Here is a 14,467-nt window from a genome sequence, read left to right on the forward strand (position 1 = left end):
TACAAGCTAATAAAGTTAGGTGTTGCGCGAGACATAATGAATTATTGTGATGGGTTCTATTGAAGGTTTTTTTTTAATATAATTTCATTATCTGCTTTAGAAATGCTTGTCAGATCGGCTTTTGTGTCAGGCCAGATTATAAATGAAAAATTAGCTCAATCTGTAATACTATAAACAAGTTATTTTTGGGTTGAAATATGAAATAATTTTTAATTTATGGTTAATTATGTAATTGAAGACTTCTAAAAGACCAAAACGTAAATATGAAAAAATAAAGGTACTTGCTTGTTTGAAGTCTCAAAGCGAAAAATTGGTCAAATACTTCTTGAGGTTGTGACTTGTGAGTTAGTAGTTGACAAGATAAATACATAGACAAATACTTGTTTTCGATTTTTTTTTCCTTTTTCAAATTGCATTATATTGAAAGAGAGGACGTCAAGGATTCGCTTACAAGATAAATCTTTTTGGTTTTTTTACTCGAGTTTGATTTTACTTTACTCTTACATACTTTAATTTATTTATTTTTATTGTTATTGTGGGCAAGGTTGTTGCGTCATCTATTTTAATACTAGCTCAACATGTCAATTAGATTAACATGTACTATAAAGATCATTAGTATTTTTTTAAAACTATAAAGAAAATTAGTTGGTTTTACAGTAATTAAGAGTTTATTATTCATAAAAGCTCCAAATGCATAGTAAAAAAATATAAATTAATAACAGCCTTGAGTTATTTTCTTATAATAGCCCAATAATAGTTTTGTTTGCTATTGATTATTAATTCTACACGCGAGAGAGTTTTCAGAAATATTCGTTTGATTTGTGTCTTTTCAGGATCTAGCATAAATTATAGAGGAAATAACGGTAAAAATACTTAACATATTGGGCTAGATATATTTTGTTGTTTACTCTTTTTTTCGTCGATAAAAATACCTAATTTTACATTTTGGTTCCACCATGACATCAGGTATTTTCGCAGACGAAAAAAGATAATAAGTGTCAAAGTGTTTTCCAGCCCAATATATTAAGTATTTTGTCGTCATTTCTTCTAAATTACATATTACAGCTTTTTTATGTCATAATAATTAAATCGGTTACAAGTTCCTCAAGTACCTGCATTTTGGCTGCCTTGAGATGTGATCATCATCAATTCTTTTGCTTCACTGCGAAGTTCAAACCAAATGTTACAAAAAAAGTTGCAAAATGTTGTTGATTTACCATCAGAATTTTATTTTTCCCACCCAGTAATATTTCGCTCTGTTATTTGAACACACTGGCTCTTCTATATATAGGCAGAAAAAGGCTGAATATTTAAAATTCCGATAACATTTCGTCAATGTTGTTATTAACTGACAAAATTTATGTCGTGGGATTTTTTTCTAATTGGCATCATAAAGTTTTTGTTTGCATTCTCATCATCCAATGTTGACGGAGAAAGTGTCAATTGTTTTACCTTATTTTTATTTTATTTTATTTATAAAACAATATAACTTGTAAATTAGGCAATAGTTCTATATTGAATGTGTACGAGTAACTTTTTGAGCGTTCGGTCAATATTCAAACATTATGAATCTTTAAAACCCCAAATAACTATTAAGGTGGTGTTTTGAGGGGATTTATGAATAAAAGTGAAGTCGTTTCTTGCGATCCACGGTTCTAACCGAGCTTCCCCAAGCTCATCAAAACATATTAAAAAGTGAGAATATCACACACACACACACACACACACACACATATATATATATATATATATATATATATATATATATATATATATATCTTGTGTTTTAGTTAAATATCGAGTTTAATTTTTTGTTTAAAAAAAATATTGAGTTCATACCCTCTGTTTAATTAAGATGACGAAATTATAGCATGAAATATACAATAGTGTCACGAATTTTATTTTTATTGGTTTTTCATTGACGTTGACTATAATATTTATATATAAACACCAATTATCTGTATTCATTCGCGTCATATATGTAATTTATTTAAAATTTAAAAAATAAACAAGAATATCTTAATCGCAAAGAACACATAAAGATGCAAATTGATAACAATCGATTGTTGATAGTCATCGCAATCATAAATTCGAACAGAGAACCAATAATTAAGAGTTGCAATTCGAACACGAAATTAAGTAATCTCCCCAAGATATGAATTTTATATTTTAATTTTAATTTAATGTTATTTTTATTTCAAAATTGTGAATTTGAAAATTAGGGTACTAGTTTGAATCTGATTCGTTTTTCTTATATAAGAGTTAATATAAATGAAAAAGAAATTTGTGACACTATTATCTATTTCAGAATTTTAATTTCGTCATTTTAGTTAAACAGAGAGTATGAACTTGATATTTTTGAAAATCAAATGTTAAACTCGATATTTTACTAAAACACATTATATTATTATTTTTCCTAAAATAAATGACAACTTCGAGGGATCGGCGATGGCCATGAGCTATTTGATTGTTTGCATTGATATGTCATCGCAATGATGACAACTTTTTTGTTGTGAGTGGCATGTGAGCATTTGAGGTTATTGAGGTTTATGTGTACGTTTGTTCGAATAATGAAAAACAAATAGTTTCCTAATTTTACAATTAGTGAATATGAAATATAAATTATAGGAATTTCTGAATTAAAAAATGTTGTACATTTATGATTTCTCTTTACAAGTTGTAATTATGATATTATCGCTTATAGTTAACAGACCGAGTACTCACGATACTACTGATTGTAAATACTAAGTATTTTCGCCGTATAAAAAAAATTAAGTATTTAAGTGTATCAAAACAAAAATATCAAATATTTACGCCGCCGTTTCCCCTCTTTTTCTTATACGTTATATATAACTGAATCATCTTCTTAATATATTTATTGAGTTCTTTTAGAGAACTATGGTCCATTATCTATTATATAATTTAAATTTTTGATGGCCATTGTCGACTCATAATTGATTACTCTAAAAAAAATAGAATTATCAGTTGTTACATATCAAATAATTTGGGCAAAATACACTGTGGACTTTTTCTTTAGATGTTATAGTGACACATTTTACTGGACTTTGTTCACGGGCCCGTGTAAAATTAAGAAGAAAAAGGCCCAATAGCCAATAAGATTGACAACAGGATCTCCATATATTGGACCAGGCCTCAATGTACCCTTCGAAATTAATATAGGAGAAATGATTTAAAAAAAAAAAAAAAATTGGTTACCGTCGAAATTTCAAATTTATCGATTTTGATCAAAATTGGTACAACTCTATCGAAGTCTGGAACAATTTGTACATTTTACCATACAAATTTTAAGAGCATACATGAAGCTTGAAATAAAATGGGCAAGCCAGTAAATGAACTAAGTAAGAGTGACATTCTTGGAAATAAATTAATTAAGGTGGTATTTATGGGGTTAAAAAAATCATAGGCAATTTTTTCAATAGTGAATGCATGAGTAAAAACAATAATTAATCATATTTCAAGTATTTAAAAAGTAACGGAAAAACTTAACAAACAGTAGGTATTTAAAAAGTAGTTTTTTTTTTTAGTACGTTATGAATATTGGGAATTGAAGCAATGCCAATACCTTCCCTAACTAACACTTAACTTATTATCTACTCACTAGTCTAGTTCAAGCTTTAGCTGTACCTCTTGTTTAGAGTTGTGTAGTAAATTACAGCTTTGTGGTGTCAAGTCTGTACATATAGTACAGTTCCCGAATTCAATGATTAAGAGATAATAATATAAATCACGTGGGGGTCTAGCTGTAAAGTATTCACGCGTGCGAGTTTATGAACTAGCTAGAATAGTGCACTTTGACGGTGACGGGGATATAGAATGATTTGATTCCAGCTGAATACTACCCGGCTATTTAATTCGTTTTTTTAAAACTTCCGATAATGTTACTCTTTGCATTTATATTCCGAAAATATGTTTTTTAACAGTTTTTTTTTTTTTTTTTTTTTTAAAATATTTATTTAAAGTTTGATTTGACTTTTTTGTTTTCAGTGTTTACTGTCTCACCACAGTATTATTTAAAATAACAGTAACGTGATCTGAAAATTAAATCAATTTCCTCTTTATAAAATATTTAAAAACTTACTATGTTCATAAAATTACCACATTGAAATGAGATATTTATAGAATTTCTTCAAAATTCAATGATTTGACGTAAAATGTGGCCATTTTGCACGGTAACTATATGTATATTTGTATATTTTCTGCTTACAATCAATCATGTACCCTAAGGCTAAAACACAAGAGAGGGTGTTTTATACATGTATATATATATATATACACACACACACACACACATTAACGCTGTAAGATTTATTGATGGTTTGATTTTATGGAATCAACGATTATTGAATTTTTTCTAGAGAAATTATCAATTTTATAGGTGTTTATTTGTAATAAGGTTAATTTTTAATCTATTTATATTTGCTATCTTCTTTTCATTTTGTAAATCCTCTTGGGGACCGATCGAGTCAAACTTTGCTCGACCATAGTCAAAATCCGACTTGGGACATATAGTGTTGAAACTCATCCCAAGTCATAGATTAATAAGTAAAATATCCAATTCATAATGTTTCGGTTCCAAAATTCGATGGAATTGGGACGAGGCTCGACCAAACAATTTAGCGTTGAAACTCATCCCAACTTAGCTTGACTGGTAAGATCTAGTGCCTGTGAGTTGATCTCTGCGAAAAGACGAGGGTTCAATATTTAAGAAACACAATATTGACGTTTGAAGATTATATTTTGTAATTTGTGTTTAAATGTTTAATGTAATTGATTATATGATGTATGATGCAAAATTGATTTATTAAATAAATAAAAAACTCATCCCAAGTCTCAAAATTTCAAACTCACTTTAAAATTTAGAAATTTAGAGTAAAATCTTATTTAGAGTTGAAACCAAGCCCATGTATTTTTTTTTTTTTTTTTTTGCACACCCATTAATACTATCTAGGTAGGAGACGCTTGTAAATATAGATAGTTTCATGATGATATCTGACACCGAAGTAATATTTTGTAACTGTCTTAAGCAAACCATGATCGATGATATTTTGTATGTCTAAAAGAATAAGATGAAGATAAGATTATATGACTCGGGCTGGGTTGAGTTTTTTAAGATATGATTTTTGGTCAAAATATTAGTACCAAATATAATAAATTATTTCATGATACATGTATACACTAAGTTTAGAGGACTAGTGTGGTCTTAATAATTATGTGGTATGGCCGTATGGGAACACTTCACATGAATGCAAAATCTCACATCTTATTTGACTAAATTTGAAAGCATAATACATAGTGCCTTCACACTCAGCTTCAAATTAAGTTTTGTGATTGTTTATAAAATGCTATTTACTTGATATGTTGAGGTTGGTATAGATGCCTATCTTGTGTCTCTCACTCTCTCCCACGTGGGAAGTGAGACTTGCTCTCCAATCCATTGGTGTGGAATTTTGAAGCAATACCATCAACTCGAAGTGGAATATCTTTCTTGATTGTTATTAGAATAATAACGATAAATTCCCAACTTGGAGTATCACTATAGCTATCCTTTTTAAATATAACCTCCACAACTCACAAAGAGATCTTAAGCTAAATAAAAATAGAAATGTCATTTCACTATACATAAATGCCAATCTATTTTCCCTTTATACATCGAACCTTTTGAGGATCTTAAGCCACTTGGCAAGCTACTCAATTATTGTAGCATATACATTATGGTTGTTGACTCATTAGTCTTTTCAAAAGTGCTCAACTTTTTATATTTGGAGTATTTACAAGAAATCCCATGAATTACTACCCAATTAACACTTTACCTTTTGTACTCCAAAAACGTATACAACAAACCTTAAAATCTTACATGTATCAAAATGAGTCTTTCTGTCAACAATTTTTCACAGACGTTGGGTTTTTGGTCACGTTTTTAGCACGTGATAAAATTGTAAATTCAATTTGAAGTTATTTTTAATTTTTTATTCACCTTTCTCTCTCTCTCCAAAACAAAACATGTACAATATCATCTCAAACCCAACGCTCTCTCTTGGGCCGCTAAAGCTCCGCCACCAAAACAACCACAGTCGGACTCTCTTCAGCAACGCTGCAACTCTTCCTCTCCGACGACAATCACCAGTCCGAAAAACCCTTAATCAAACCGCTTCACGGTCCTTATGCCCGACGACTTCGACACCGACAATTCTTCCTCTCCTCAGACCACTCATCCCTCAAACGTGTTCATGGATCGGTTCAGTGACTCTGACCACTAGTCCTCGTGTCCTCTGATGATGAGCTTCACTGAGGAATTTTTTTTTTTTTTTTTTTCAGATTTGGGGTTTCAATTGATACCCACTTGGCATAGAGGTGAAGAAAGATGACGAATTCGGAACTGGGATTACAATTCATTGCATGAACAAAGAAAAGTTTCAACACAAAAGACTTGAGATGAGAGTAGGGATCGGATGTAGGGAAAGCGATTTGGCAGGTTTAAGGGCGAGGATCTTGTCACGCCCCGGGAAAGTGGGGTGTGATTATTGAATAAAATTAAACACTAATAAACTTTACATAACTATCCCACAGTGCATACTCAGTTATTTACTTTACAAGTCCAAAGATAAAAGAAATGAAACGAAAATAAAGCAAACCTTCAACCCTTGATGGTCTATCCAGCGAAAACGTTCAAACTCTCGACCACACTTAATCTCACGATCATCCTAACCCTTCTCCTTCTCACATCCTGACTATAAGAAAAATTTGAGGAAATAGGGGTAAGCCTGATGCTCAGTAGGTGCTATAGTAATGGTTTGATTTTTAAAAAGATTTTCGAAAATAATACTTACTTTATAATAATAACTCTTGTCACGTGTAAATCACCATACACGTACAAGTATACCTTGCAAAAATGTAAATTGCAGAAATGTAAATGACAGAAATTTAAATTGTGTCTCTAGATACATCTAAACGTGTACTATCTCCTGAGCCGCCTGCCAACTTAACCCGTGGCAGTCCTCTGATCAGAGCAAGGTGCACTCTCCGCACCGTATACATGTGTGTGTGAAACTGGCTTATCCAGGATATACGAAACATTTCTTTCATAAATACGGGATGTATGTATAATATCGAAAATATTCTTAACTTCACGATCGGATATCCCGAGTTGAAGTTTCGCCACATTTTCTAAAAACGGTTCTAGGTTTCGTGGCACGTTCACAAACATTTTCATTTCGAAAATAATATATACTTGAGGCCAAACCATAAAAATCAGGAGAGAATGGTTATAATAACCTAACTCGAGAATAAGCGTCTATGTTGCTCGTCCACGAGACGTTCGCTCGTCCTGTGAACCCGAACGTTCACTAAAACCGAGAATCCAGACGTTCACTTATTCCGTGAACCCTTTAAACGACTTTCAGCCTTGAGTCCTACACGATAATCAAACCGACTCTGAATCATAACTCTACGAGTAATTCACGATACTCAAACTCAAACGTACGATTTAAAAATCATAAGACCCAAAGACATATCCACTATAAGGAATCCAAGTCCTCGGAATAAAAATCCAATGATAGAAGAACAAGAAAACTCGAACGAACAACTACGATCAATCTCAAAATCCGAGAAATAACTCTAATAAGCAAGTATCGTTCTTTTTCGTCTCCGGTTTTCAAGGAAAGTATCCAAACCTATCATTATTAAGCTCGAGTAACCGAGAAATCGAACATTAAATCATAATCGAGTCTTAACTCTCAAAAATCCTTAAACGAGCTTAATAATAACAACGAATAATCTATTTTCGTTTTATTTCCTTTATCTTTGGACTTGTAAAGTAAATTACTGAGTATGCACCGTGAGTTAGTTATGTAAAGTTTATTACTGTTTGATTTTATTCAATAATCACACCCCATTTCCCCGGGGCGTGACAGATCTCTGATGGCTTCACTTTCGAATCGCGTTCGCAGCGACAACGGAATTCAACTCCTCGTCGTTCGCTCCGGTCAAAGTGAACGATCAGGTCTGAGAAGAAGAAGAAGCTCCGAGCGAGGGGATATGACTGGATTTCCTTTCGGTCAGGGTGGTCTCGGATTCGGGCGATTACTTCGACCAGGTGTTATGGCGGGGAAGAGTTGGGGTTTGGAGATGGGTAGGGTTTCCAGCCATGGAATTGGAGGCGGTATGGTTTGAAATACATTTTAAACAAAATATAAAAAAAGAATATAATTAAAGAAAAGGAAAATATATTTTTACCCTTAATTGCAAAACACCGTTTGAAATTTGTTGACAAAATGATTTATTTTGATACAATGCAAGATTTCAAGGTTTGTTGTGTACGTTTTTCGAATACAAGGGATAAAATGTTACTCGTGTAAGAGTTCAAGGGGATCTTTGTAAATACTCCTCCACATTTAGGTGAAATTTTCAGTCACTGGAGCTTTAAAAATATCAATGAAATTAGAGGCGAAAAGAGTGCTTAACTACCACTTCATCTTATCCTTTCAATTGTGAAGGAAGCTATGTGTATATAGTATATACTATACACTAGTTAGATAAATTTTAAAACTCAAGTTTATGGAAATTACTTCCAATACACAACCGATTTTTTTAGGTGACTGAAACTGAAAGTACCCAACATACACATACATCTACATATTTATGGAGCTGACTCAATAAATTTATTTTAATTCGGAGAAAACCTCAAATAGTACTTTTATTTTTAAAATTAATATTTATTAAAATACAAGTATTTACATTATTTATTTATAATTAAAGGGTATTCTAGCTACGTAGTAATTTAAAACTAGTAAATTTACAAAATATAACCAATATTCTAAAATGAGTGATATAATTAATTTTTTTTTTTTAAATATGCAAGTACGAAGTGTTTATAAATTTTTGACATGTCACTAATTTAGTTGACAATGATGATTTACTTTTATACATGTATCAAGTTTTTTTATTGACAACGTCAACGAAAATTTGAACAAATTAATATTTACTATTTTATTAAAAACTTTAAAATTTTAATCAATTAGTTCAAATGATTATTTGTATAATTTTTCATAAATAAATGGTAAGTGGTAGTAATGTGAGGCATTAAAATACTACGTATACTAATTATTAAAAATATACAATTATAAAATAAATTATTTAAGGATTTATGATTTTGTGAGAGTAGAAAAGCATAATTGGCCAGGTGAAAGAAAGCATTCTCTAGTTTCTATATATACAATTTTAAAGATTAAGGCTAACCTACACTCAAAGAACATTAATGTTACTTTGATCTCTATATAGTATACACAGACACTGTAAATGGTAAAAAAAACATTAATTGTTATCTCCTCTATAGCTACGTACAGGACCTTCGTGTTCCAACGGCAAAATATCCACGACCACCTCAGCCGGCGGAGGCGAAATATCGACAGTCGCCTCAGCCGGCGTGGACACCGGAAAACTCGCCGGCGTGCCGACGATCTTGTGGCAGGTCTCGAGAAGGTTGTGTCGGCACTTTGGGCACGAGGAGTGGGAATTCAGCCACTTGTCAATACACCGCACGTGGAACCCGTGGCAGCACTTCGGAAGCAACCGGAGTTTCTCTCCGGCGACGAACTCCGACAGGCATATAGCGCACTCGGCGTCAAGCCCCGGGATTCCCAGCTGCTCCAACGACGTGTACACCACCGTCGGAAACATCCTCAGCGCCTTCCTCTTCACGCCGGTGGAGGCGGCGGCGGTGGATCGGAGATCCGGCGGCGACGGGGCGGGGGCGACGGAGGAGCATCGGAGAGCGCATCGGACGATGGAGTTGAGGCCGAGCGAGCAAACTAGGGCACAGAGAAGGACTGAGAGGACCATCACCACGTTGGCGTCGAACGAGTTTTTGCCGCCGATCGCCGGAAGTGGCTGCGGAGTCGGAGAAGGGTTTACGAGAAGCTTCCTTGAGTGGTGGAACGTTTGGGCGATGATGATCATGTTGAGGCTGTTTTGAGACAAAGACATGCTTGTTTTGTTTCTTGATAAAACGCTATGCTTCTTTCAAATGAGAGAGATGATTTTTTGGTGCTCTGAATTTTTGATCATATCATTATGAGTATTCATGTATATATAAGTGGTGTGTGTAATGGTAATAATTATATGTAGCTTTATGGGTATTATTATTATTTTTTTTCTTCTTCTTATAATGATCTTTTGACTAGCCGACTTTTTATTTGTATTTTAGTGCCCGATTGGCTACACATATAATGCTTATCTCTTTATATTTTTGAGAAAATATTAAATTAGAAAGAGTAGTAAAATCATATGTAGAGACAAGTAGTAGTGGCAGATCGGTCCTCTATTTTATTTCGAGCGTTATCTTTTTAGGGAATCAGTTATATGATTCAGGTTTATGCGAATTTAATGTTATTAAAATCTAAAAGAGCACCCAAATAGTTTTTTTTTTGTTATATATCTATTTATTTAATTGCTCTACAATCTGTGTGCAAAAATATTTTTGATAAGAGGTGTCTATAAAAAGACCAATGAATAGCTAACTAGGTGAGATTATGGAAATCTATCTCTCTCTCTCTCTCTCTGTACACCGTGCTAGAAAGTACTAGTGCTACAATACTGGTTTTAACTTTTAATTTGCTCAGTTAAAAAATATTAAGATGGTTTCAATTTCAAAAGGGTATAATTTGTGTGAATAAAACTTTTAACGGTCGTGAACTTCAATTTTTTTTTTTTTTTTTTTTTTTTTCACACGAATATATATACATTTGCTCCATAGTCGTAGAGGACAAACCAGAACCGCCGCTATTCATCAATAAGACGGATAATCGTTACTGCTTGGATAAATCGTAGAATAACAGCTAAACCGCAAGTTATTCATAACTAAATAAATATATAATAAACTTCAATATGTTAGTCTTAACTCTTAAGATATGAAAAATATTAAGATAACAATATCTCATATAGTACTTTACATTTTTATAAAAAAATTGTAAGATTTTCTCCCGACAGTCCAAAATAAGTTAATTAGAATTGGAATCCTAATATTATATTGTAAAAATCAAAAAAATTTCTACAACCAACAACGTTTGTCTAACGCTAGTTAAATTATTAAAATATTTGTTAAACTTCTAATAATTTTAATCTTTGATTTAAAGACCACCAAAATTGAGAAATTAGTTGCTGGATATACAATCACCACACAGAGTCCACTTATCATATTTCATTCTTATTCCAAAAGAAATTGCATTTGAGCATTTCCATGATTTAATTTTATAATAAAATAATATGATATTTTTGACTTGATCATAGCATTCTGAAATGCCGCCCATTCCTACGTCAAAATTCAAAAGTATACACAACGAAGCAAGTATGTACGTGATAAATAAGGCCATCATTAATTTATCTCACATATGGAAACATAAGCCAAATCGTAAGAGGAATATATATATATATATATCTTATATAAAGATAATCATTTCCTAAATAGCTCTTATTTTTACATGTTATTCTTATTATTTTTTTTGATGATTTTGTGATTCTTTTAGTTTTTAAATGAATCTGTAAGAAAAAAATACTATAAAAAGTTAAAAAGTATGAACAACAAGGATAACTTTATAAATAAGGTGTTCTCATAGAAAAATAGGATATATTATCAAAATAAAAATAAGAAGTAAGATATTCCCGGATTTATTTATTAAAGTAGGTTAACTCAGATAATTACCACAAAAATGAAACAAGTGAGCTAACCATTCATGATTCATGCCTTTGGGCCTATTGGCTAAACGGTAAGGGCTCACGAGTAGAAACGCGTGAAAACCTTGTACACGAATATCTACAGATCATTGCGGTTCGCGAATATCTACACGATTTCTGTAACTAATCCTTGTACCATAATAATTCTTTTAGTAAACTATTAAGACGGTTTGTAGTTAATTGAATTATTATTATTTTGCTTAGTCAAACGCAGATATAAATTTTTGTTGTGATAAACAAGCTAATTATTTTGTAGAGAGGACTTTAGAAAAGCAGAGGGAGAATAACTAATCTGTAAGGCAAGAATACAACTTTTCGAGCAGAATTTAAAGGTGGCAACCAACTGAAAAAAAAAACCAAATCACACAGAAGTTATAAACTGACACATTGAGAGAAAAGAGAAAATAAGAAAATTAAATAAAACATTAATTGAAGTAAAACAAATTTTCATGTAATTTATTTTTATATTTTTTTTTAAATGGTCAAATGTTTTTTTTTTTTTTTTTTTTTCAGGTAATAATTATTGAAGTGGAAAGTTCCATATTAGTTGTGTGTGTGAATGAATATTTATTTATTTATTAGTTGGATCTCTTCACTTGATACTAATTCCTTTTGAGTTAGAATTTAACATTGTATCAGAGCAAGCGCGCAACTCTAATGAAGACGAGAAAGAAAACAGTAAACTCTGAAACTGAGTATCACGAAGAAATCTGAGAATGCGAAGAACGGCTTTCTGAGAAAAGACCACCTCGATACTTAGAAAGTAACGCAACGAACTCAAATCTTTCATTGCAAAACACCGAGTCAAGTCAGACTTCAACGATTCAATCTCATCATAATCATCGTCGATAACAATCATATCATCAATATACAAAAAGAAGGATACGACCTGTACTTGTACAGATCGAGTCTCTATGTATTATAAATTCCGTCTCGAAACTCTTTATATGTGCAAGATAATATTAAATGAAGCCAATCAAAGAAACGAATGATGAGCTCTAGTTAAAATTAGCAATTCATGAAGGTTAATTAAAATCAAGACATATAACCAGATAATAATCACAAGTGTATTCTCAACCTAAAGTTTGTAAATTGATCTCCCACACAGTGCGAATTGTACCACGAGATTTATCCGGTTGATCTAATAGATATTCCATCCTACTTTTTAAACGGGTTGGTGTTTCATAAAGCTAGAATTCGAGCATAATGTATTTTTTTTTATATACGTTAGGATTTGAGAATCCAATCTAAATTCAGAAAATAAATCATACAAATACAAAAAATGAACACACACATAGTAATTCTTACTAGCTAACACATAAATCTAAAAGAAAATGTTTTTTTAATCTCTAGCATAAAATATTTATGGAGAAAAATTAAAGTTAATAAACATGCTTGAAATTTTAAAAATTAAAGATAATAGACAAGTTTGAAAATTTAAAAATATCATCTACTAATGACAAACAAGTCAATAGATAAGTATCTTAAAGTCTTCGGTCATCATAGCCGATTGATTTAGTCTTCACATCTGAACATTTTACTGGTATTTAATTGTGTTGTCAGGGAAATCGATTAGAATATTGTTAGTGTTATACCGACAGCTTTAAGTAATAGTAGCTTCGCTTTGATTTTTTGAAAAATATCTATACGATGTAAATTGTAATTGATTTATTGACGATGAAGTCTGTAATTGGACAGGTGAAAGGAGATAAAAATATCTATGTACAATTTCAAAGTCTAGGTTAAGTACAAGAAAGAATATTGTTCCACTACACAAAGAATATTAATATCCACCATCATTACGTGCAGCCTACAGGACCTTCATGGTCTAGCGGCAGAATATCCACCACCACCTGAGCCGGCGGTGGTGTCGTCGACGGCAAATTTACCGGCGATCCGACGATCTTTTGACAAGTCTCGAGGAGATTGTGGCGGCACTTAGGGCAGGTGGAGTTGGAACTCAGCCACGTGTCAATACACTTGACGTGGAACCCGTGAGAGCACTTCGGAAGCAACCGGAGTTTGTCTCCGGCCACAAACTCCGACAGACATATAATGCACTCTCCGTCCAGCCCCGGGATCTGGAGCTGCTCCGGCGAGGTGTAGACCACCGTGGGAAACATTCTGAGTGCCTTCTTCTCAACTCCGGCGGATATTGGGTGGTCCGGCGAGGGTGGGGCGGCGACGATGGAGGAGCAGCGGAGAGCGCATCGGACGAGGAAGTTGAGGCAGAAAGAGCATATTAGGGTACACAGCAAGATTGAGAGCACCATCACCACGTTGGCGTCGAACGGTGTTTCGCCGCCGATTAAGTTCGCCGGACTTGGCTGTGCAGTCGGAGAAGGGTTTAGCAATAGAAGCTTCCTCGAGTTGAAAGTCATCATCTTTTTAGGGGTTAATATTATATGGAGATGTACTTGTGTTGTGTTGTTTGAATTTTGAACTGATCATTATATGAGTATTTATAGGCGTGGGTATGTGACTGAATATATATAGCTTTATGATTATTTTTATTATATTTTTGACGAACCGACTTCTTACTTTTCTTGTTTAGTATTGAATACACGTACATTTACATGGTAATCATATACCACTTTAATTTTTTAGAATATGCACTAACAAGAATTATGGTCCACATCTTACCATTCATTATGAGCCAAGTTTTGCAAATCAATTATCATATCTCAGTAGACACAATATATTATTAATTAGCTGACCT

At 32.6% G+C, this 14,467-nt stretch overlaps 2 pseudogenes; both read right to left on the reverse strand.

Moving 5' to 3' along the window:
• Window positions 1-9,094: 9,094 nt before the first annotated feature.
• On the reverse strand, window positions 9,095-10,103 carry LOC149399253 (RING-H2 finger protein ATL78 pseudogene; annotated as a pseudogene).
• A 3,286-nt stretch (window positions 10,104-13,389) lies between these two features.
• Window positions 13,390-14,171, reverse strand: LOC149399254 (RING-H2 finger protein ATL78 pseudogene; annotated as a pseudogene).
• Between the last annotated feature and the right edge of the window lie 296 nt (window positions 14,172-14,467).

Source organism: Urtica dioica, chromosome 4 (genome assembly GCF_054948205.1).
Source record: "Urtica dioica subsp. dioica isolate 48M chromosome 4, U.dioica_male_clone48M_v1_H2, whole genome shotgun sequence".
Lineage (NCBI taxonomy): Eukaryota > Viridiplantae > Streptophyta > Magnoliopsida > Rosales > Urticaceae > Urtica > Urtica dioica.